We start from the raw sequence: 26,294 nt of genomic DNA on the forward strand, positions 1-26,294 counted from the left end.
ACCTAATTTATGAACTGGTGAATTTGATTCTCCACTGGGAGGACAACGAGCTACTTTGCAGTAACCCAAAGAGGTGCTTCACTTTACTGTCATGCATACCAAATAATCTGCTTAGAGTAAGAGAGTCATTCACATGAATTCCAAATAGTTGGCCTTCATTAATTATGCGGGGAGAAGAAAATAGGGGTGGGGGACGGTGGGGTGTGTTTTCTTAAACTATAGCTTAGCAACTTCAGATAAATAAAATGGTGCAGGGAGGGATGAGGGAGGGTGATGGAATGGGGTAAAGAGGGGATGTGAAAAGACAGAAAAAAGAAGATAAACATTATTCTATTCAGAAATACTATTTCACTTGTACTGCTGTAAATGTGTATGTATATCCACATGCAGCCTAAAAGGAAGGAAATACAGGGACAGCCTAAATCTCTCAACTACAGATTTGGTTCTTTCAGACATTCCTTCCTTTGTTCATCCCTTAAATATATGAGCATCTACTATGAAAAAGTATTATGCTAGGCTTTGGGAATACAATAATGAGCAAGGCAGAACAGTGAGACGAATGTGCCTTTAAGATTTTATCTGCAGATTAAGGATAATGAAAATTCATTGAAGAATTTTAAGCAGAAAAGTGACCCATATGTACATTTTGAACAAGTTTACTCTGGCTGGGTGTGAGACAGGCAAGAGAGAATAGTTTCAGGGAAACAGAAAGCTATCAACAGTAGCCTGTGTAAGACAGATGATGAAGGCCTGACCTATGGTGGTAGCAAAGGAGATAAGTGAACTAATATGACGAACAAAATTTATGGTGTAAAATCAATAGCTCTGGGTGGACTGGATAATGGGGTAAGGAGTGGAAGTGACTTTTAGATTTCTGGCTAGAGAGACTGTTGATGCCATTCATGGAGACAGAAAACATTCTGGAAGAGCTCACAAGTCAGGTTTTGAACATGAGGTTAAAATGGCTCTTCGACATATTAAAAAGGGTACTGAAAAGGCAATCGGGTATTATAAGTCTGGAGCTAAAAGAGTTTTTCAGCTTTAAATACCTGTCCCCCACACCTCTCCCCCAGAATTGTATGTGGCAGGCATTTCTTTTCCTAATCTACAGATAAGAAAACAGCCTAAGTAAATTCAGTAGCTTTGGCAAGAATATCCAGTAGAGATGGAGCTGGGATTCAAAGCCAAAATGGCTGGCCCCCAAGGTTCATGTCTTTTCATTCCTATCGAACTGAACTTATCACTTTCTACATCATACCTTAATTTCCTTATTAGACCCTTAGCTCCTTGAAGTCAAGATCCATTATCTAATTCATCTTTTGATTTTACAGTACCCAGCTCAAGTCTCTGCATTTTGTATGAGGTCCAGTAAATATTATTCGTCAATCAAATCAATGTTGGTTTATTTTCAAAAAAATGAAATAAAAATGAAGTTGCCTCCAAAAGGTAGAGTACCCCTAAACACTTCAGGTCATCTGGTACATAGCTAGGAAAATTAAAAGACTAACTCAAGAGTTCTTGAGTAATTTTCTCTTCACTCCCCGCCCTACCATTATAGCTTCTTCTATTAAATAACAGGGCCACAGTTAAGATTTGTACTTTTCTCCCACAACAATTAGAATTAAGAGAATACTGAAGAAACTCTAGTTCAGCAATTTTTACAATGGCTTAGCTGAAAGTTGGGAAAAGTGCTTGAGTCCTGAGTATCCTGAAGGTCAATTCTCCTACCTACCATTCACAATAGAAGTATACCTTAAAAAAATATAACTTACAGAAAAAGTATTACCTTTCCTTTTAATTTCCATTTTATTTTTATTTATTTATTTATTTTTGCATTACGCGGGCCTCTCACTGTTGTGGCCTCTCCCATTGCGGAGTACAGGCTCCGGACGTGCAGCCTCAGCGGCCATGGCTCACGGGCCCAGCTGCTGCGTGGCATGTGGGATCTTCCCGGACCGGGTCACGAACCCGTGCATCGGCAGGTGGACTCTCAACCACTGCGCCACCAGGGAAGCCCTAATTTCCATTTTAAATGACCTTACTTAGTTCTTACTGTCCTCATGTATTGCATAAAAGGAGATGTAACTTTCATGGATAATAATTTCAAATTTCAGATCACTAATTCTATTTTAAAAGCCCTCAGACTGACTCTGAAGACATGGCTAAGTTTTGTTTGCTCAATGCTTAGCCTAATAAAAGCCAATTAATCAACTATGACAAATTATCTTGTCAACACAATTTTCCCTACTAAAGTCAGACCACACCTGTAACCAAAGCCAATTATTAATACATGGCTCTGCTTGACCTATATTTTAATAAAATGCAAGGAAAAGAAAACTTCACTAAATCATCAGGCTAAAATATGTACTGTGAAACTAGTAAGTTTATTGACATAAATGTAACAGAACTAATTAATTTCAATAAAAACTCCTTTTGCCCTCTTCAGTCAGTCTCTCCCTCCAATCTCTTCTACTCCATGTGATTTCTGTTTTTCAATCTGGCAACTAAAAAAGAAAATCAGAGGCTTAGTGAATGGACCAATATCAGAAAATGCACAAGTCTAATCAGTCATTTGTACTAATGTAGTTTTATAGATCAATTTTCTAGTATTAGAACTAGAAAAGGTTATTCTGGAACTCTAAATTTAAAAATTTTTCAAACTGTGACACAGTTTTATTATGTCTTTTAACTCTAATATTTATTAGGGTCTCCATCTTAAGAAAAAAAAAAAAGTTCCCCTGCCCATCCCTAGATCAACCATAGTTAATGAACAAGAGCTCATACTCGTCCAGGCAGGACAAAGAGTTCTATAGTAAAGAATGCGGAATGTGCTTATATTGCACTGACTGCGTGATTTAGGACCACTTGTTTAGAGGAAAAGCAGTTGTATGAGGAAAAAACACCTTTGAAGCACTGCAGCAGAGAATGAATTCTTCTTAGCAATCAGGCAGCAAAAACTGGTAAGAGGATTTGTGGAACAAACTACGTATATGTTTTTGCCTTGTTGTAGAAGCAAAGACAAACATTTAGTCATACAAACTTGTCCTTTCCCCTTTCAAAGTGGCACTGTTTAGAAGGTCAAATGAACACAAAAAAAGCATAAGTAGTTAATACTATCTGAATTACTTGTTTCAAATGTCCATAGTTGCCCTTAATTTCCAATTATCTCCTCCTTTCAAAATCAAGAGCAGAATGTTCATTCATTAAGCATTTATCTAATACTTATTATGTACCAGGAAACATGCTTGATTGCCAGGAAGGGATCCTTTCTCTAGGCCCTGGAGAATAAAGAGAAAGTAATTCTGCCCTCCAACAAAGAAAACAGACCATTAAAATCTCTGATCAGTGCTTGAAAGAATCAAGTCAGGGTGCTCTGCAGGAATTGAAGGGAACTGAAGTCACCCACCAACCCATTATCATCCATTCAATACATATTTATGGAGTACCTCAATGTTTGGGGAAAGGCAGTCAGGGAAGAAATAACATCTAAGCTCAGTTTTTTTTTTTTTTTTTTTGCGGTAGGCGGGCCTCTCACTGTTGTGGCCTCTCCCCTTGCAGAGCACAGGCTCCGGATGCGCAGGCCCAGCAGCCATGGCTCACGGGCCTAGCCGCTCTGCGGCATGTGGGATCTTCCCAGACCGGGGCACGAACCCGTGTCCCCTGCATCGGCAGGCGGACTCTCAACCACTGCGCCACCAGGGAAGCCCTAAGCTCAGTTTTGAAGGATGCACAGGAATTATTCAGATGAGAAACACCAATACAACAAATTGTAAAGCACAATTCTTTCTTTAAGTTAGGAATTTTAAAGACCTATAACTTTGTATCCCAAAATGACCAAAAGCTGGCACACCCTGTTATCCTCTATAAGAAGCACATCAGATCAACAACCTTTTAACACCTACGGTGGAAAACACTAGTGCACTCTGCTCAACTGTTACTATATGTGGCCCTCTCCCCCGAAACAATGATTAATTCACAACCACTGCACTTTAGATCTCATTCTCTTCCTTTCTCCACTCCTCTAACAAATCAGTTCTATTGCAGAGGTCACAAAGCAAAATGCCTAGAAAGGACAAGTAGCTAGAGCTTGTAGACAATCCCTGAAAGTGTGACCGCTTCTCAGTTTTCAAAGTGAAGATTTTTGCAGGTAGCTTTCCTGTCTTCAGTAATGGCGGGCTAGGTTATTCAGGTCAACTCTCCTACTGAGAACCAAAGAGAATGGATTAAAACACACACACACAGACACACACACACACACACACACAGACACACACACACACACACTCTCTCTCTCTCTCTCTCTCTCTTAAATAACACCGACAAGCATATAGCCAAAAGTGAAGAGAAAATGAGAACCCAGAGCAGTAAGCAAGCAAGGAAGCCCAAAGCGTCTTTGTTGATCCCTGAGAATTAGAATTTTGCTCTGACAGAAACCAAAGCCCAGGGCTCTCACAAGGTGAGGAGTCCCTCCTCATAATAAATAAATAGATAAATAAATAAACTGAAGGTAGGAAAGAAGGGAGGGAGGGAGGATAAAGACGAGGCCCTCAACATAATAAGCTGAGACTTGAGAGTTACAATCTTAGGGTGGGAGTGAACAGCGAGTAGAAGATCCAGGGAAGAACTATAGCCCTTTGGAGGGAATGTCTGATCTAAAGCTTGTTTTAAGGTGGTCCCTGGACCAGTAATGTCCACAGATACCCCTGACATGAACAAGCTTGCTGTGGGCTTCAAATGAATCCTACAAATAATTTTTCATATACAATATCCAACTTGTAATCAAAGATAACTAGGTGTTGAAGACTCCAATAGTTAGACTGGCAGAAAAGAACAGACAACAGAAAAAACCCACAGAGACTTAACAACTATGTGGACTATGCTTACAGCAATAAGTTTCAGAATATCTGCAGGGAACAGGATACTTAAAAAGTAACAGCAGATTTCAAAACATGGAAGAACAAAACAGAACTTTCAGAAATAAGAAGTGACTGAAATGGGCTGATTTAACAGTAGATTCAGGGAACTCTCTGGTGGTCCAGTGGTTAGGACTCCACACTCTTGATATGGAGGGCGCTGGTTCAATCCCTGGTCAGGGAACTAAGATCCCACAAGCTGCGTGGCGGGGCCAAAAAAAAAAAAAAAAAAAAGGTAGATTCAAAAGGATGAAGAGAAAACTAAGGAACTAGAAAACAGGCTAGAAATTATCCCCAGTGTAGCAGAAAGGTCAAAACTATGAAAAAATAAGAGAAGAATAACACTGTGAAGTAGTTTGATATACTTTTAATTGGAACTAGAAGAAAAGGAGAAAATGGGACAGGGCAGAGGCAATAGCTGAAGAGGTTAACAGTTGAGAAAGTCCCAGAAGCAATTAGACACAATCACATTCCAGTAGCCAACAAATACCATACAAGATCAATAAAAAGAAATCACAACTAATCATGCAATAAAACAGAAGAAAAACCGAAGATAAAGAGAAATTTGAAAAGCAAGCAGAGAAGACAGACTGCATTCAAAGAAGCAACATTAAAACAGTTTTCTCCAAAAGCAACAATGAAGCCAAGACAGTTTAATACCTATAGTGTGCTGAGGGGAAAAAAACCCGCTGCCACATTAAAATTCTAGATCCATGGGCTTCCTTGGTGGCACAGTGGTTGAGAGTCCGCCTGCCGATGCAGGGTATGCGGGTTCGTGCCCCGGTCCGGGAAGATCCCACATGCCACGCAGCGGCTGGGCCCGTGAGCCATGGCTGCTGAGCCTGCGCGTCCGGAGCCTGTGCTCCACAATGGGAGAGGCCACAACAGTGAGAGGCCCGCGTACTGGGGAAAAAAAAAAATCTACATCCAGTAAATATCTCTAAAGAAAGAAAATAAGGAACAATAATCCCATTTGGAAGGTTTGAATTGAAAGAGAAAATGAAGAGCAAAATTTATGGAAAAGTTCAAAAAAAATCTTCGGTAAGTTATGGCTCCAAGTTACAATATTTACGATGGTATCTTACTGATAGAACAAAAATACCATGTATTTCCAAACTAGAAAGATTGGCGGTGGGGGGGGGAATTGAATAAGAAGAATCCAAAAAAAGGTAAGAAAAAAGAAGAAAAAACCCCAGAACATAAGAAACAGAGAAAAAAGTTACACAAATATGACTAATTATATTAAATATAAATGAAATAAATCATTCTGGTAAAAGACAAAAGACTGTCAGACTGGATTAAAAAAGAAATCCAAGTGAACCAGAATAACCAAACCAGTCTTGAAAAAGAAAAATAAAGCTAAAGGAATCATACGATCTAATTTTAAGTTATTTATTGCAAAGCTTACAGTTTTTAAACCTGTGTCATTAGCAAAGGGATAAAACATAAATCAATAGAACAGAATGAGGTATAGAAATAGACCCACACAAATATGGCCAAATGATTTTTGACAAAGGTGGAAAAGCAGTTCAATGAAGAAAGGATAATCTTTTCTGTAAATAGTCTTGGGAAACTTGGTGACCCATATACAAAATCACAACCTTCAATCTAAACCTCACACCTTATAAAAAAAAACAACTCATAATGGATTGTGGATCTAAATGTAAAATGATCAAACCTTTATAAGAAAATCTTGTGATTTGAGATTAGGCAGAGTTCTTTACATGACACCAAAAGCACAATCCATAAAAGTAAAACCTGAAAAACTGGACCTCATCAACACTAAAACATTTCTGCTCTGTAAAAGACCCTGTGAACAGAATGAAAAAAATGCCACAGGGCTTCCCTGGTGGCGCAGTGGTTGAGAATCTGCCTGCTAATGCAGGGAACATGGGTTCGAGCCCTGGTCTGGGAAGATCCCACATGCCGCGGAGCAACTAGCCCCGTGAGCCACAATTACTGAGCCTGCGCTCTGCAACAAGAGAGGCCGCGATAGTGAGAGGCCTGCGCACCGCGATGAGGAGTGGCCCCCACTTGCCACAACTAGAGAAAGCCCTCGTACAGAAACGAAGAGCCAACACAGCCATAAATAAATAAATAAATAAAATTAAAAAAAAAAAAAAAAAATGCCACAGATAGAATATATTTGCAAATCACATACCTGATAAAGGACTTGCATGTATGAAATACAAAGAACTCAACAATAAGAAAACACTCCAATTAAAAAACAAGCAAAAGGGGGCTTCCCTGGTGGTGCAGTGGTTGAGAGTCCGCCTGCCGATGCAGGGGACACAGGTTCGTGCCCCGGTCCGGGAAGATCTCACATGCCGCAGAGTGGCTGGGCCCATGAGCCATGGCTGCTGAGCCTGTGCTCCGCAACGGGAGAGGCCACAACAGTGAAAGGCCCGCGTACCGCAAAAAAACCCAAAAACCCCCCCAAAAAAAAAAAAAACAAGCAAAAGATGTGAACAGACACTTCACAGAAGATCAAATTAAAATGAGATCCACTACAGAGTTATTAAAATACCTTAAAAATAAAAATTTGACGACACCAAAAGCTGCTGAGGATGTAACAGAAACTAATTAGGAGCAACAAAAACTAATTCATTCTTGATGAAAACGCAACACGGTATAGCAATCTTGGAAAAATTTGGCCACTGATTATAAAGTTAAACACCATATAACTCAGCATTCCCACTCCTAGGTATTTACTCAAGTGAACTGAAAATCTATGTTCACACAAAAACCTGTATGCAAGTGTTGACAGCAGCTTTATTCATAATTGCAAAAAAATGGAAACAACCAAGATGTCCAACAAGTGAATGGATAAATAAATGGTGGTATAATCATACAATGGGAAACAAACTATTGATTTGTACAACAACATGGATGAATCTTAAATATATTTTGTTAAGGAGCCAGAACCAAAAAGCTAGGTATTGTATGTTTCCATTTATATGACATACTGAAAAAGGCAAAACTATGAAGACAGAACATGAGTGACTGACACATGGAAATGCAACTGTTCTGTTTAATACTGCAGAGGTGGATTTATTACTCTAAGTATTGTTAGAACCCATAGAACTGTGCACCACGAACAGCGGACATTTCTGGATGCAAATTCCTAGTTCTGTCCACTAAGAGCACCTAGAAGTAGTGTCAATGAGTAGCAACAAGAATAGTGTCCAGGGCTTCCCTGGTGGCACAGTGGTTGAGAGTCCGCCTGCTGATGCAGGGGACGCAGGTTCGTGCCCCGGTCCGGGAAGATCCCACATGCCGCGGAGTGGCTGGGCCCGTGAGCCATGGCCGCTGAGCCTGCACGTCCGGAGCCTGTGCTCCACAATGGGAGGGGCCACAGTGGTGAGAGGCCCACATACCGCAAAAAAAAAAAAAAAAAAGAATAGTGTCCAAACCTTGGTTTCTCAATACCTTTCTCCAATAAAAGGAAGGCGGGCTCTTTAGAGAAACGGCTGATTCTAGGATCGAGGCAGGGAAAACATAGGATAGCCTGGCAAATCTTGTAGTCAAAGGGACATGGGAGCCAACCTGAAAGAGTTCCAAGTGCAAAAGCTTGAACCATTTGAATAAAATATAATGACAGTATTAGATAGTAACCCCAAAGAATAAAATAAACATCCTCGAGTCCACACTATATAAATAAATGATTTAATAAATTTAAAAAATCTTCCTTATACAAGAATTCAACTTACACATGTAGAAAGCAAAAAAGAAATAGAAAATTACCATTAGATCAGCACAGTAATCGCCACAGGCAAGATCCACTGACTGATGCTAAAATTGGTTAGTAAAATTTTTAAGAGAATAGGATATTTGCATAGCCTCTAAGTATCTCCTCCAGGATACTCACTAACTACTATGATGGTTTTAACATATGTCCACAAATTATTTGATATGCCTCCCTCGAGGAGGTGTAGCTTAATGTTCCTTCTCTTGAAGGTGCGTTGGACTTAGGAAAGCCCTTCTAATGAATAAGTATGGAAAGGGAGAAATAGCAACTCTACAGTGCAGAAACCTGGCAGACACTATCTAAACATCACTAAAGATCAGTTATGTTAATATCATATACCCTAAATATGTAATGAGAAGAGCACATCACCTCTGTGGCATTCTCAAAAAGCCATAACCATAATCTAATCATGATTAGAGATTAGAAAAAGATTAGAACCTAAATTGAAGGACATTCTACAAATCTCACCAGTCTTCTCCAAAACTGTCAAAGCTTTGAAAATCAAGGAAAGACTGAGAAACTGTCACAGACTAGAGGAGACAAAACAACTAAATGTAATTTGGTATCTTGGACTGGATCCTGGAACAGAAAAACGACATAACTGGTAAAATCCAAATAAAGTCCACAGTTTAGTTAATAGTACTGTATCAGTGTTAATTTCTTAGTTTTAATAAAGTGTCATGGTTATGTGATACGTTAACATTAGGGGAAGCTGGCTGAAGGGTATATGAGGATTCTATCTTTGCAACTCTTCTGTAAATCTGAAATTACTTCAAATTAAAAGTTAAATGTGGACAATACTAGGTGCTAGAGAGATCTTACATTGCTAGTAGGAATGCAAAATAGTATAACAAAGCCCTTCTGGAAACAGTTTGGCAATTTCTTAGGAAGTTAAAAATTTTCACGTAACCCAGAAGCCCCACTCACTATGTTCATAAAAGCCTATACATGTAGATTTACAGCAGCTCTGTTCATAATCACCAAAGAATCTTAAATGGATAAGCAAACTGTGGTCCATCCATACAATGGAATTCTACTCAACAATAAAAAGGAACTAACTACTGATACACACAGCTTTGATGAATCTCAAAAGAAATACTGAGTGAAAGAATCCAGTTTCAAAATATTATATATTGCTTGATTCCATTTATATAACATTCCTGAAAAGATAAAACTATAGTAACTGAGAGCACAACAGTGGTTGCCAGAGAACAGGGGTGGGAGGCTGGGTAATATGAGGGAGGTGATATAATTGTCCTGTCCCCTTGTTGTGATGGTGGTTACTTGACTCTCTGTGTGTCAAAATTTACAGAACTGTACACACAAAAAGGAATCAATTTTACTGTATACTGATTTGAAAAATAAAATTAGGGCCTCCCTGGTGGCGCAGTGGTTGAGAGTCCGCCTGCCGATGCAGGGGATACGGGTTCGTGCCCCGGTCTGGGAGGATCCCATATGCCGCGGAGCGGCTGGGCCCGTGAGCCATGGCCGCTGGGCCGGGAGAGGCCACAACAGTGAGAGGCCCGCATACCGCAAAAAGAAAAAAAAAAAATTAATTAATTAAATAAAAAATTAAATTAAATTAAAAAAAGGGAGAAATCCTATCATATGCTGTATCCTAAAACACAGGATAACATGGAGAACATATCTGAAATACTTAGGGGAAAAAGACTTAGGAAAACTGATACAAGAAGAAATGAAAATCCTGAATATCCAGCCATTTCCATTTCAATCAGTATTGTAACTGGCTATCAGTTTTCAACCTCCTTTCTATCCTAATGTCTTCCTACTGCACAGCTTAGTATTTCCATAACACTTTGTAAAAAGTTTAAAACTTTTCAAAATGTTAAGCAAATGAGTACTGAACATGCTCCCCCCGCCTTTTCTGTGCCGTTATACTTCATGCCCTCCACAATACCGCTTGCTAGGGGAAATCCTACTCACCCTTCAAGAATCAGCAACTTTTACGTCCACAGTGAAGCCTTCCACAACTCTCCAAAATGAACCAAAATACTTCCTCTGTGGTGCCAAAGCACCCCTATGTACTTATGACATTGTCACATGTGCTTCGTTTACATACTTCCCACTCATTAAACTATCAGTTCAAGGACCTGAACCATGGTTTATTTCTCTTGGTATATACCCTGTGTTTATCACAGTGCCTAAGCATGTTGGTAGGTTCCATAAATGTCTGATGAACTGATATTAAGACAGTAATAGACAGTATTTTGGCAAAACTCAAATTTCCTTGCACACGGACCTGCTCCTGTTCAGAACTGAGAAAAGCAGTTTGGCTGTCCAAGTATAATGGGTATTTGATGCGCGGCCAATTTTAAAGACGCTCTTTGGTCCTGCATGTAAACGTTACCACACAGCAGCCATACTATCACTTCCCAATGAGATGTGAAGCCAGTCAGTACGTGTGAGAGATGTTTCTTTGGAACCACAAGTTTGATGAGGCCATGCAGTTTACCCAGGTGATGAGCACAGTGCCGTACAATCCTGGATAGAGCTACAGGAACAGTTCAGTACTCTATTACTGAAAAATGCGAACCTTGGATTTAAAAGAACAGGAACACTGGAGCCACCAGGACCAAATATGACCTTGGATCTGTCATTTAACCTATCTGATTACAGTGAGGAAACTGCAGAATATAAGGCGTAATATCCTCTCCCTCTCCCTCCTTCACTATCATGGAGATAGGTTACCCAGGAGATACTCCCTGCAGGTGATCAATAAGCAATAATTAATAGGGTGGGTTGTCCTAGACTTGCCAACAGCAGATAATAGGCTGGAACAGAGGGCAGCAAACATTTTCCAGCTTCCAATTCTAAAGAAATGTGAACGCCTATGCCTATACTACTCCTTGGGATTTATATTTATCACTTTTAAACCTAACAAGTCTAAGACCTAGGTAATACCTTTCCCATTTTACAGAAGGTGAATCTGAGCAATTTTTACAGTGTCACAATGAGGTGGTGATTTTAAAATATTCTGTCTAGATTCACGGCCTATTCGTTCTGCTTTATAGCAAACATATATGTCCTATTTGGCTCACACAGTATTTTTTCTTCCAATTTTTAAAACAGATAAAATCCACACAACATCACATCCATCATTTTAAAGTGTACAATTCAGTGGTTTTTAGTATGTTTGTAGCATGCAACCATCACTACCATATGATTCCAGAACATTACCTTCACCTCCAGAGAAAATGAATTTCCCATAGCAGTCACTCCTAATACCCCCTCACCTCTTAAGAATCACTAATCTGCTTTCTGTCTCTATAGATTTGTCTATCCTGGACACTTCATAAAAACAGAATCACATAATATGTATCCTTGTGTATCTGGCTTCTTTCATTTAGCATGTTTTCAAGGTTCATCCATGACGTAGCTTTACAGTAGTTCATTCCTTTTTATGGCTGAATCCACTGTAAGGACATACCACATTCTGTTCATCCATTCATCAGTTGATGGACATTTGTTTCCACTTTATGGCCATTATGAGTAATGCTGCTATGAACATTCTTGTGCAAGTTTTCCACAGTGTTTTTAAAAAGTGAATCAGGGGCTTCCCTGGTGGCGCAGTGGTTGAGAGTTGGCCTGCCGATGCAGGGGACACGGGTTCGTGCCCCAGTGCGGGAAGATCCCACATGCCGCGGAGCGGCTAGGCCTGTGAGCCATGGCCGCTGAGCCTGCGCGTCCGGAGCCTGTGCTCCGCAACGGGAGAGGCCACAACAGTGAGAGGCCTGCGTACCGCAAAAAAAAAAAAAAAAAAAAAAGTGAATCAGATATTAAGTTCAATTATTTGTTAAAGATTTTCATAATAAATATTTCTAAGTGTGACTTGGTTGCCAACAGTAAAAAACAAATCAACCTTCAGTTTCTCTTAAGAAGGAAGGAGAAAAGATCTGTCTTTCTGGTAACAGTGATTCTGCATTCCTGCACTGACAAAATCACTTGGATCTGCTAACGGTGATTATCCAACAAAGGGCTCTAAAACCAACCCACTGGAAGATGCCACAGGTAAACCTGGACAACTCTATACATTTATCTTACTGGCTCGACTCCTGCAAGTATTTCAGTTAGCAATCCCTGCTCTATACTAAATATATAAATTTATAAATATATAAGTAAATTAAAAATGATATATTTTAAAAAGGTAACTGGGGAAAAATATGGGCAAAGAAGACATTCAGCATTATCAGATGCAACAGCAAGCCGGTTTAAGCTCTCAACTTAACACCATTTGCTCCTTGATTTAGTTTCCATTACTAGTCCGGTTAGAACTTAACAAAAAACACCTTGGAGTACTTTGCAGTATGCTTTTTGCCAATTAAGAAATACAGACCTAACCACAGATTTACAGAAAATTTCTAATGATCAAGACCCCTCCTCTGTACTCCAACAGCACACTTTGCTTACCTTTTCCATCTAGCAGTGTCACTGTACTGTTTACACATCTGTTGCCCTAGCTAAACAAAGCTCCAAAAGTAGTGAAGAGTGCCTTTGTATCCTGAGGAATCTACCACAGAAGCTGACATAGAATACCTTTCAGAAATATTTGTTGAAAGAATACTGTGACACCTGAGGAACAAAAACAAAGCAGGAGGTATGACTCTCCCAGACCTCAGACAATACTACAAAGCTACAGTAATCAAAACAGTGTCCTATCGGTATAAAAACAGACACACAGATCAGTGGAAGAGAACAGAGAGCCCAGAAATAAATCCACACACCTACAGTCAATTAATCTTTGACAAAGGAGGCAAGAATATAAAATGGAAAAAAGACAGTCTCTTCAGCAAGTGGTGCTGGGAAAGTTGGACAGCTGCAATGTAAACCACTGAAGTTAGAACACATCATACACAAAAATAAACTCAAAATGGCATAAAGACTAAGACATGACACCATAAAACTCCTAGAAGAGAGCATAGGCAAAACCCTCTGACATAAGTCGTACCAATGTTTTCTTAGGTCAGTCTCCTAAGGCAATAGAAATAAAAACAAAAATAAACAAATGGGATCTAATCAAACTTACAAGCTTTTACACAGCAAAGGAAACCATAAACAAACAAACAAAAAAACAAAAAACAATGAAAAGACACCTTACAGTCTAGGAGAAAATATGTGCAAATGATGCAACCGACAAGGGCTTAATTTCTACAATATACAAACAGCTCATACAACTCAATAACAGAAAACAACCAAAAAATGGACAGAAGACCTTAACAGACATTTTTCCAAAGACGACATACAGATGGCCAGGAGGCACATGAAAAGATGCTCAACATCACTGATTATTAGAGAAATGCAAATCAAAACTACAATGAGGTTACCATCTCACATCAATCAGAATGGCCATCGTTAAAAAGTCTACAAATAAATGCTAGAGAGGGTGTGGAGAAAAGGGAACCCTCCTACACTGTTGGGAGGAATGTAAGGTGGTACACCCACTATGGAGAACAGTATGGAGGTTCCTCAGAAAACTAAAAATAGAATGATCTAGCAGTCCCACTCTTGGGCATATACCGGGACAAAAGTATAATTCAAAAAGATACATGCACCCCTATGTTCACAGCAGCACGATTCACAATAGCCAAAACACGGAAACAACCTAAATGTCCATTGACAGATGAATGGATAAAGAAGATGTAGTACATATATACAATGAAATACTACTCAGCCATAAAAAATGACAAAATAATGCCATTTGCAGCAACACGGATGCAACTAGAGTGCAGTTATCATAGTAAGTGCAGTAAGTCAGAAAGAGGAAAGACAAATACCATATGATATCACTTATATGTGGCATCTAAAATATGGTGCAAATGAACCTACCTACAAAACAGAAACAGACTCACAGACATAGAGATCAGATTTGTGGTTGCCGGGGGGGAGGGGGAGAGGAATGGACTGGGAATTTGGGGTTGGTAGACACAACCTATTCATTCAGAATGGATAAACAACAAGGTCCTACTGTATAGCACAGACAACTATATCCAATCTCCTGGGATAAACCATAATGGAAAAGAATATTTAAAAAAGAATGTACGTATGTGTATAACTGAGTCACTTTGCTGTACAGCAAAGATTGGCACAGCGTTGTAAATCAACTACACTTCAATTAAAAAAAAGAATACTGTGACAAATAAGTCATGCAAGTGTTACTGTATTAAAAATAATAAAAAGGGGAAACTGCTATTTGGACCATACAAATTATTTCAAAATGGAGTTTATCAATGAGATCAGAGGTCCATTAACTCCCTAAAGCATATACAAAGTAGCACTGTACAGGTACATTTTTTTGAAGAAAAGATCAGGAGCTTTCATTACAGGCTCAGAGAAATCTGTAAACCCCAGGAAAACTAAGAATCGCTGAATTAGACAAAAGGAAAGGTACATTTTTCACATTGCAAAATGTCAATTTTAAAAGGTTAACTTGATGGGAATTCCCTGGCAGTCCAGTGGTTAGGACTCCGTGCTTCCACTGCAGGGGGCACGGGTTCGATCCCTGGTCAGGGAACTAAGATCACTCAAGGCGAGCAGCAAAAAAAAAAAAAAAAAAAAAAAAGGTTAACTTGATAATTTACATAAATACTAAACAATTAAATTTCTCAAGTTACGCATATCCCATTTTTTCCTGAAGGAAGAGGGGAAGACAATGTATTCTAGGCTTCAATTTATTTATGTTCCAGCATGAGACCCATGCTTGATGAATGATTAACAAAATGTCAGCTTCAGAAAAGATACAGTGGCATTCAGAGTCAGGGGAGGACACCAGTTTTACACAAGGGAACTTCAGTTTTGCCTTCCATTACTGCTTAAAAAAATAAGAAATTGAATTTCTTTACAAGTGTCCTAACTTTAATTGTTTAATCTTACACTTTGAAGTATATCCCCTGAGGCTTCTCTGGTGGCGCAGTGGTTAAGAGTCCACCTGCCAATGCAGGGGACAAGGGTTCGAGCCCTGGTCCAGGAAGATCCCACATGCCGCGGAGCAACCAAGCCCTTGCGCCACAACTACTGAGCCTGCGTTCTAGAGCCTGCGAGCCACAGCTACTGAAGCCCACATGCTGCAACTACTGAAGCCTGTGTGCCTAGAGCCTGTGCTCCACAACAAGGGAAGCCACCACAGTGAGAAGACTGCACCGCAACGAACAGTAGCCCTCGTGCACCGCAACTAGGGAAAGCCTGCGCACAGCAGTGAAGACCCAACACGGCCAAAAATAAATAAATAAAACAAATAAACTTAATAAATAAATAAATAAAGTATATCCCCTGAAATATACATGGAAAGAGAATTGCTTCAGGGTCAGAGATTTTAAAATGGTTTTTTCTAAACTTAAAGCCAAGACTACTTTAAGACTGGAATCCCCTAGAGTCTTAAAACTGTTAAGATACTCAATTACTGAACTTTCTGAATTAGGGCTTACAGCTTTTAAAAAGTCAAAACACAAAGAGAAAATATTTATATGGCAGACTTGGATAAAGGATCAAGACCTTTGGACCTAAGATCACTGGCTTGGAGGCCCTGTACCCTGCACAAATGGCCAGAAGGCTGAGGGGACCAGAATCTCAGCACTTCTGTAACTCTCCCTGATATAGTCCATTGGCTGAAAAATTCTGATTTAATTAACCTAAAGAGATCGTAAGCTCAATAGTCAAAATCCATGCAAGTAGGCTGAGAAAACTATTACTATTATTTCATAGCTCCCCTTTACTTCATAGCTCCCCTTTATTTCAAGAGATAAGCAATCACCTTTTGCAGTTTTCAAGTACAGTTCACTAATATACTACCATTCCTTCTGGGAGATCATCTATTTGGAGGTCATTGGCACAAGAAAACAAAAACAACCTAAACCTCCTAACCCTATAGCTTGAAATAAATCAAAAGGAAATAGATTAGTCGGGAAAATGAATGTAAGATTAAATGAAGCTATCTTTTTTTTCTCTACTTTATCAAACTAACGCCATATAATGTTTTTTTTTTAATCGGGGAAAAATAAACAGGCCAAAAAGGTTAACAAATAGCTCCTTGACAGTTCCCCATACCCACTCCAACCCTCAAATCCCAAGACTCCAAGTGCACACTGAATAAGCAAGAAAACTACCTGTTCAAAGCCAAGAGTATCAGTTTTTTCGGGCCCTGTTAAGGGTCTGAATTCAGAATATAAATATTCACAATAACACCCGATAACTTCATGAAGTTATCAAGTTACTGCTTGCATAACCCTGCAGGATTTCAAGACATTATAATCTTAATATATCACTGGTCCTTATTTTTATTCCCATCTGCAAAACTCACAGGATTCTTGCTTTAAAGGCAATACACTCAGGCATTTCCATAAAACAAACCAGCAAGTATGGAATCACAAAAAAAATTAGCATTTGGGCCTTCTGTGTGAATTTCATTTCTCCACCTTTAAGCCAGAAAAGGAATCAAAGTGTCAGTGTTACATAAATAACATAGCAACAGTGGGAGGTCTTCCAGTGAAGGGAAGAATTATAAGAAAACCTAAGCATGGTAAAGAATATGAAAAAAAATTATATATATATAAATAATATATATTATATATATATCTCTGAATCACTTTACTGTACACCTGAAACACTGTAAATCAACTACACTTCAATAAAACAAAAAACAAAAAAACCCAAGCAGTTTGGTTTGATTTGAATTAACAGTTATATCTCAAACACTTGACATAAGTTTGAAGTACAGTAGCCTCCAATAATACAAAATATAATAAACGATGGGCAAAGAAGCTATCATCTGTGTATCTTTTTACCAGGCAACACGAGCGAAATAAAGTCACAATCTGAAGCTTTATTCCACTGGCCACAACCCTCTGGAAAAAAAAAAGATTCATTTGCGACCTAGAGTAATCTAAAGTAGAGTCCATCTATGTATGTAATAACTATCATTTGAATGCCTCTTATAAACTAGATGTGGTATGAGATGTAGATTCTCTTTTTAGAAATAAACATAGATTAAGAGGTTAAATAACCTGCCAAAAGTCACAAGGATACTAAGTGGCAGAGGCCAGATTTGAACCCAAGTCAAATGTTAGGTTTCAAAGCCTAAATAGGTTATTTTCACTAATTCAACACTAATTCCCCAATTCTGCACACTGATTCAACAACGGCTTACCTTTGTAATATGACAATGAAATGGATTGCTTTAAATCTGGAGGCAAGGTGAGGGGTGAGGGATATGAGTTTCAACAATCTGGAGTCTTCATTATTCTCCTATCTGAATGGGCTGGCCACCAGGTCACAGTGGTATACAAAATCACGTTTGAAAAGATGGAAGAACAACTCCCAAGGCAGATGGCTATTTGTATTCATTCTATAGAGTCATAAATACAGAGTACTGTAAAGTACTGATAAAGACAGGTTCCTGCTCTGCCTAAGGAGTGTATGTATGATTTAAGAATACAGAGCAAAGAAAGCACGTTAGTGGATTACCTGAGAGAGCAAGACACAGAGAACATGTTAATGCAGGAAAAAGTTCTCCTCCAAACACACAAAAGCTAATTCCCAAACTGTGATCAAAGAACCACTGGGAATAAGGCCTCTGATCCCAGGTTCACAAGTCTACAGGTGAGCAAAGCTTGAACTTTCCCCAAGTCTGCGATGGGAAGATTCACTTCTCTATCTAGAAGCAAGAGAACCCTAGATTCACCAAGACCAGATAACCACTTTGGCAATGCACACTGAAGGTGAGTAACTGAGGCAATCTACACTGGGCATGAGTTACATACTGACCCACCCCTAAACAGCAGCAATTCAGTACCTCACCCACCCAGCAGGCCACACCAGAAACAGAAGTACAGCAGCACTGGCAATGAACACACTGTCTTCACTGACAGGGAAAGGAAAGGCACCTGGCATTTTATAAATTATCTCCTTTAATACTCAGAGTTACCCTGAGATAACATTAGCTGGCACTTTAGCTATTAATCCTCACAAGAATATTCTGAGGTAAGTACTGACCCCCATTTTACAGATGAAGAAACAGAAGGCTAATAAATAAGTTGTGCTGGGCTTCCCTGGTGGCGCAGTGGTTGACAGTCCGCCTGCTGATGCAGGGGACACGGGTTCGTGCCCTGGTCTGGGAAGATCCCACATGCCACGGAGCGGCTGGGCCCGTGAGCCATGGCCACTGAGCCTGCACGTCCGGAGCCTACGGGTGAGGCCACAACAGTGAGAGACCCGCGTACCTCACCAAAAAAAAAAAAAAAAAAAGTTGTGCCCAAGGTAGTTGTTATCCTAACTGCAGAGATGACAAAATCCAGGCTTAAGGGTAAGTTAAGTAACCTTGGTTACTTAACCCAAACTTGGTCTGTCTCACTCCAAAGCTGGAGCTCTTTCCAACTATCCTGCTGCCTCCTTCCCCCAGTCCTCCCAGTAATCTGTTAAAGAATTCCATTCAGAATGAGGAATTCTCAATCCACTGCCCACCAAATTTCTGCAGCTGTTTCAGAAACTACACCTAAGATACAAAGCCAAAGGAGTTTTCATAAGAAAACACTCCAGAAAGCTACTAAGTTATGGAATGATGCATTATTACAAAATGTCACTGGACAAATTTACAATGTCAGGGATAATTTAGCCTCAGGGCTAAATTTGATGTCAGGGATAATTTAGCTTCAGCACAGCACCTACCTGAAATGTAGCAAGAACTCAGGGCTTGTTGAAAGAGTAACATTGTTTAAAACTGGTTATAAATTCAATAAAGCCAAATGGCTAGTTTGTACTTTCTGATATGACATGATTAAATTTTTAGGAAAATAATTTACACATTCATTTTTAACAAGGTTGCTTTCTTAAAAATTATATAATATTAATGAGCTAGCTAAATTGAGAAATGCCCATTAGTGCATTAGTCATAACTTCAGAAAAATTTCAAGTGTTCACTTTTCCAAGCAGATTAAAATGTTTCAGCTAATAAAAACCTGTCAGAAAATCCACAAGACCAGAAAGTATGAAAAGAAAAAAGTGGCCAATATAAAGGCGTTTAAGATGTGACACATAAAATTATAAAACATTATTCTAAGTGTACCCTGGTATTTAACCCTAAAACCAAGAAACCTACGCAAGAAAACCCTATGCAAGAAAACACTATCACCATTAATGTAAAAAAAGCTTGCCCACGACAGTAACCATTGCTAAGTACACTTATGTCTAAGGCTGAAAGACACAGAATTTGTAGAAACCAGTGAAATCTCACTCCTAGTATGATACTGTTAATTCTTTCACCTTAAACTTTTAAAAAAACTCAGTCTGATTTCTATAATGTAAAGGAAAAAAAGTTTGCTCAACAAATTGGTCAGCTGCAATCTACCCTGGATCATACCAAATATTTAAGAAAAACTACCAGTTGTCTATAACCCTATGTAAATATTTGTTACAGTGACAAATGACAGCAGTTCCTTTTCTTAATAATCCTAGAGGAATTTCTTCATTTGAAAAGCTAGCTGGCCTAGATTTCTCTCTCATAAGAAACAACTAAATGATATAGTACTACCTTTGAAACTATCCATCTTAAGAGTTCAAAGAAATTTACGTGTATGAACACACTAACACCCTTGTGAAACAAACTTGGCCCAAGTCACCCAATGAATTGTGATAGACCGACGATCAAATCCGGTTTCTCATTTTAAACCAAGTATCACAAGCATTACCTTAAAATGCTAATTCCTTACCTAATCCAATGCCAAATCATATCATTCTCAGTTTCTGAACTTGTACAAATTGTACTGTAATATTTACGTAAAAGCTGCCATACAGTTGTCAAAACAATTATCATAAATGTTATAACAGTGAACATCTTTTGGGCATTTAACTGTGTTAGGTACTATGCTAAATGTGTTACGTGCATTATCTCAACTAATCTTCACAATGACCCTCATGAGGAAACTGAGGCACAGAGAGATAACCTAAGGTAAAATCTAAAAAAAGGACAAGGCAGGGGTACACAGGGAATATAGTTTAAAAGCCATGAATCCCCATTGCCTGGACCAGGATTCTAGGCCAGCTGTAGGGCTGAGATACTTGGTTTAGTCACTTAACCTTCATGTGGCCCAATTTCTTTTACTCTAAACCTAAAAGTCAAACAGATAATCACAAAAGTCCTTCGTACCCTGAAATGCTCTAATTCTGTAATCATCCTTCTATTCAGGTAACTAACTCAAAGAGAAACTGCCTTATTTCCTCCATCCTCTGAAGTTCCCTTCACTAAAGTTGAGAGTCCACGTTTTATGAATCTAATCAATAGCATACAGATAAACAACAAAAAAGCCTTTCTTAAAAGCTAGAACTCTATTCTGCAATTATGATCACCAAACTTTATTCTTTTTTTTTAACTGTATTGGCTTTTTTAGAAATTGAAGTATAGTTGATTTACAATATTGTAATAGTTTCAGGTGTACAGCAAAGTGATTTAGTTATACACCCAAATCTTACTAACCTCAAATGACAATGACAGGGAGAAAAGACCTTACGACAACTTTGGGTTGGGGTGGGAGGTATGAAAGACCAGACAGACTACTATATATAGTAGTGGTTATCCATTCATAAAAAATAATCACTCATTTCCATCTCTTCTAAAAAATAGGAATTAAGTCTACAAAGGGTTGTCAAATAAACTCAATGCCTTATTCAGCCGATAAAGATGAATGAAGGAATTATCCAAGACGTTTATCAGAGGCATGGAAGAATTATCAATTTATAGAAATTCTACCAGAATGGCCTAGAGCTCTAGAATCTACGTTTTACTGAGCTGGTCATTTAGCCCCTTCAAATTGCATCTAATGACAGTAACAGGATGCTTAAACATCTAGGGAAGAGGCCTAGGTTCCTCTCAACACCATTATTCTGTGAAGTCTTCCAGAACCAAATCACTACAGAATAATCTTTGCTGCCTTTGTTCTCTAGAAAATAATCCCCCAAAGATTCTTAAATAAAATCAGCAAAACCCCTCGAATTAGTTTTCTTTTTCTTAGAATTTTTAAATTTTCTAATTGGTTTTCTATTGTTGCTGTAACAAACTACCGCAAACATAAAACAACACAATTTATTATCTTACAGTTTCTAAAGGCTAGAAGTGAGGTAGGCTTGGCTGGATCCTCTACTTATGGTCCTGCAAGGCCAAAAATCAAGGTGTCCATAGGGCTGTGTTCCTTGGTGGAAGTTCTGGGGTGGGGAATCTGCTTTCAAGCTCATTCGGATTGTTGGCTGAATGTGGTTCCTTGCGGATGTAGGGCTGAGGTCCCCATTTCCTTGCTGGCTGTCAGCTGGGGCTGCCAGCATTCCTTCTTGTGCTTTCCACGTGGTCCCCTCCAGTAATGGCAGGGTGAGTCCCTCTCCTGCTTCAAATCTAACTCCAGCTGGATAAAGTTCTCTGCTTTCATGTGCATAGACTGCACCTACCCAGAAAATCCAGGATAAGGATAAGATAAGGATCCTATCTTAGGATCCTTAAACCACAGTTACATCTGCAAAGTCCCTTTTGCCACAAAACAGTAACAAATTCAGATTCCAGAGGTTAGGGCACATCTTTGGGGGGTCATTCTACCTAACACAGTCCACCCTATGGGCTCCAAAGACTCATATCTCTCCCAAATGCAAATATATCCATTCTATCCTAAGGTCTCATTCCGTTAAAGCATCAACTCAAAGTCCAAAAATCTCATCTAAAGCTCATCAATTCAAAACTCCCAAATCTCACCATCTAAATCAAATGTGGATGAAGCTCTGGTTGTAATACATTAAGTGCAACCTCTGGAGCACAATTCCTAGGAAAAAAAAAAAAGTTATCTGTTCCCAACATACAATGGTGAGACCAGCATAAGGCAACTTATAGACATTCTAGTTCAAACAGGGAAAATATAAAAGAAAGTACGTAAAATAAAAGAAAAAGCAGATCCATCGGTCCAAAGCAGTTTCAAAATGTGGGCAAACTCCATTCCATTTCAAAGCCAGGGAAAACTCTTCTGCGGCCTTCAGACTCCACCTCTTTGGGCTCTTGGTTCCACCCTCTGAGTCATTCTTCTTTTTTAATGAAAAGGAGCACATTCACATTTAAGTAGTTTTTTTTTACCAGCCTGCTTCCTACCAGTAAAACTGGGGGTGGGGGTTGGGGGGGGGTTGAGAGCTCTCTTTAATTTACTACTTCGTGTTTTCCAATCCAAGCTGGCACTGTTTTTGCTAGTATAAAACGCTCAAGAACCTAGTGGGCTTCACATGAGCTCACTGAGACTCATACCCCACAAATAAACCAGGCTGTACCTTCAATACTTCGCTTGGAAATCTCAGCTAAATATACAAGTTCATCACTTGTAAGTTTTCTTTTCCACCTGACCACAGGACACAATTCTAAGCTTATTTGCCACTATGTAACAAAGATCCTCTTTCCTCCGGTTTCCAATGCACACCTCACTTCCACCTCAGCCCTCACTACTTCTACTAATGATCTGTTCTAGGTCTTTTCTATTATGCTCCTCAAAAATTTGCTGGCCTCTTCTACTGCCGCTTTCACATTTTTAGGTAATAGCACCCCACTCTTGGTACCAAAATCTACACTAGTGTTCTACTGCTGCCGTAACAAAACCACAAACATAGTGGCTTTAAAACAATAGAAATTTATTGTCTCACAGTTTCTGTAGGTCAGGAGTTGGGTGGGCTTGGCTAGGTCTTCTGCTTAGGGTCTCACAAGGCCAAAATCAAGGTGTTATCCTTGCTGGAAACTGGGGAAGAATCCACTTTCAAGCTCATTCAGGTTGTTGGCCAAATTCAGTTCCTCGTGGTTGTAGGACTGAGGTCTCCATTTCCTTGCTGGCTGTCAGCCGGGTCTTTGCTACTAGAGGCTCCCCGCATTCCTTCTCATGCTTTCCACGTGGCCCCCTCTAGCAACAGCAAATGGAGTCCCTCTCATGATTCGATTCTGATTTCCCCTTCTGCCCCATCTCTCTCGACTCCCAGCTGGAGAAAGTTCTCTGCTTTTAAGGGCTCACATGATTAGATTGGGCCTACCCACTAAATCCAGGATGATCTTCCTATTTTAAGATATTTAACTACATCTGCAAAGTCCCTTTTACCAAGTAACATATTTACAGATTCTGGGAATTAGAGTTTAGACATCTTGGGGGGGGGGGTGGTCACTGTGCCTACTACAAACCCAAATCCTATGTAAAGTTTTAAACTTAGTTACCAAAGAAAACTTCTCCTTTCTCCAAAAGAGTATGTGAAGTAAAGCTATATGTTCAGAGACAGAGACAATGGTAAAATCAAGGACTCTCACCCTGGAAGACTGTGGCTAAGCAAAAGAACCAAAAATACACTGTAAAAAAGAAGCAACTTGTTTCATCCCCAAACAGCTAGGCAATTAACCCATTAGGTAGAAACTAACCTATTGCTCCCCCTTAAATGTGTGCGCCTCCTCTCTACTGTATTCCATATAACAGGATATAACTAGGCATGTTTGGTTTTTGCATTTCAACAAAAGTTACCCAAAACTTGGTCTTCAAACAAAAGTTACCCAAACTTGGTCAAAATTAGGGTGACCTAATTTTGCAATCAGCTGATAAACCAATCTAAGCAAACTTCAAATATTTTCATTCTTTCTTCAAGTCATACACCCTCCCCCAATAGCAAATGAAAGGCAAGTATTTCAAAGTCACAGAAGGATACAACTGCCCAGGTAAAGCTGCTGATGAACTTTTAAAAACGACACGAGGCAGAACTAGTATTGGTCCTGGTCTTTCAGCTCAAGGTCCACCAAGCCAGTTAAGCCAACTGACTTACAACAAAAGAAAAACACCTCAACAACTACAAATATAATTTTCTGAAGCCTTGCCTATTGTCAGATTATTGACCATAAACTTTACTTAGATTGAAGGAACCCCATATATACCACCTAGTCCCTTTAATAAAAGTGACAGGTAAGGTCTATGGAGCACTTACTACCTACCAGGCACTGTGGTAAGCACTTGACACAAATTATCTTATTTACTCCTCACCGTAAACTTACCATCTAGGAAATATTATCACCCCCATTTTACAGATAGGAAAACTGAGGTTTACAGAAGTTAGGTCACACAGCTAAATAACAGTGGCACTTATATTTGATAATCCAGATATTTACTGCCACTCCTTAGATGGAATGGGGTCTTCCAACTCTTAGAAAAATCTTCCCTTTCTAGCTTTCTTTTCATTTCCTCTCCTCACACCCACTTCTCAATAGAATTTAGCAGCTGAAAGGTAACCAGGTCTTCCTCAATTAATTTGCTACCTCCTTTCCAGAACTCTTTCCTTCCCACAATAGCAACAGCCGAGAAGCAACTTCTCCTGACCCTTCCTTCCCAAAAACAAACTACATAAGCTCCACCCATCACCTGCCAAGGCTAGAAATGTTCCAACGCTGCAAAAATATAAACAAAAACCGAAAAACAAAAACAAAAGTCCTACTCTTCAAAGGTCACAAACTAACATGCACACTCTTAGCCAACCTTTCATTCTACATACCTCTCCTCTTCCATCCAGGCTCCCAACTAACCCTTAACTCCAACTCCACCCGTTCTGCCCCACTTCATGGTCCCTTCCCCTTTATCCTCAGCGACCTCGCCCCGGGTCCCCTTCACCTTGCACCCCAGTGTGCAGGTGGGAAGCCCAATTTCGCCTAGAGGGACCTTAGAAGGCCCCCACTACAGCTGCTCTGCTCCGCGGGAGGGTCCACCCCAGCCTACACTGCGGGCACCACTCCCCTAGGCACCCTCCCCCAGCATCCCCCCGGGCGGCCCCACCCCTCCAGCTCGCTTCCCCCTCTGGCGACCCCCTCCTCCAACTTGCCCCCTAGTCCCCGCCCCAGCCCAGCCCTCTCCCCCGCAACAAGCTGGACTCTGGAGAGCCAGTTCCCACCCTCCTATCAGCCTCTTCCCCCAAGCCTCACTCCTCGCCCTGGGGGGTGGCCCAGGGCCTCCCCGATGGGCTGCAGGAGCCTCGGCTAGTGTGTGTTGGGGGGGGCAGGGGAAGGCGAAGGGCCGCTCGGGAGTCTGCTGGAAGCGTTAGAGGCGGCCGCGCCCCACTGCCCCATCCTGGGCCCACCCGCACCCCCCAACGACCTCGCCTGGCGGCTCCCACGGTACCTGTGGTGGAAGCTGCAGCGGCGGCGGCCGCTCTCCCCTCTCTTCACACAGACAATATGGCGGCGGCGGAGCAGGAGACACACGGCTCGGCCGCCAGCCGCAGGGACCAGAGCGAGGCTGCAGCCGCCGTTGCCGGAAGCGGAACCCCCCTCCGACCGGGAGGCGGGGCGGGACCGCTTCCGACTCCTCCCCCAGCGGAATCTCGCAGCGTGCGGTGCCATGCTGGGATGTGTCATTGTATTCCTCGGAGTTCAGTTCCGGACTGGGGCGCAAAATGGAACAAGTTCTCAACGTAAAGCATAATAAGGAGACTTGCAGTAACTAAGCGCATTTTATTTCAGTACCTGTACGAACTGACGAGAGAGAGAACACGAACCTCCCACTAAGTGTATAATTGGTTTGACCCAAGGTAAGATGGCGGTCCCTAGGTTTCCCGCACTTCACCCGGCTGGCGAGTTCTACCAGTCGGCAAGCCGGCCC

General features: G+C 40.3%; 1 protein-coding gene across 6 annotated transcripts in view; it reads right to left on the reverse strand.

The window, feature by feature from the left end:
• Positions 1-25,966, reverse strand: part of CSNK2A1 (casein kinase 2 alpha 1) — a 57,465-nt gene extending 31,499 nt beyond the window's left edge. The window contains exons 1-2 of one of the 6 annotated variants that reach the window (XM_081256560.1): positions 25,815-25,966; positions 23,326-23,576 (exon numbers count right to left, since the gene is read on the reverse strand). The gene's annotated coding sequence lies outside the window, so the exon portion shown is untranslated. Of the gene's footprint in view, positions 1-8,326; positions 8,460-21,757; positions 22,085-23,325; positions 23,577-25,814 lie in introns of those variants that run through there. The other 5 variants (XM_081256556.1, XM_081256557.1, XM_081256555.1 and 2 more) reach the window with 5 other exon arrangements.
• Positions 25,967-26,294: the final 328 nt, after the last annotated feature.

This window comes from Mesoplodon bidens (genome assembly GCF_964165515.1).
Source record: "Mesoplodon bidens genome assembly, chromosome: 15".
Classification (NCBI taxonomy): Eukaryota; Metazoa; Chordata; class Mammalia; order Artiodactyla; family Ziphiidae; genus Mesoplodon; species Mesoplodon bidens.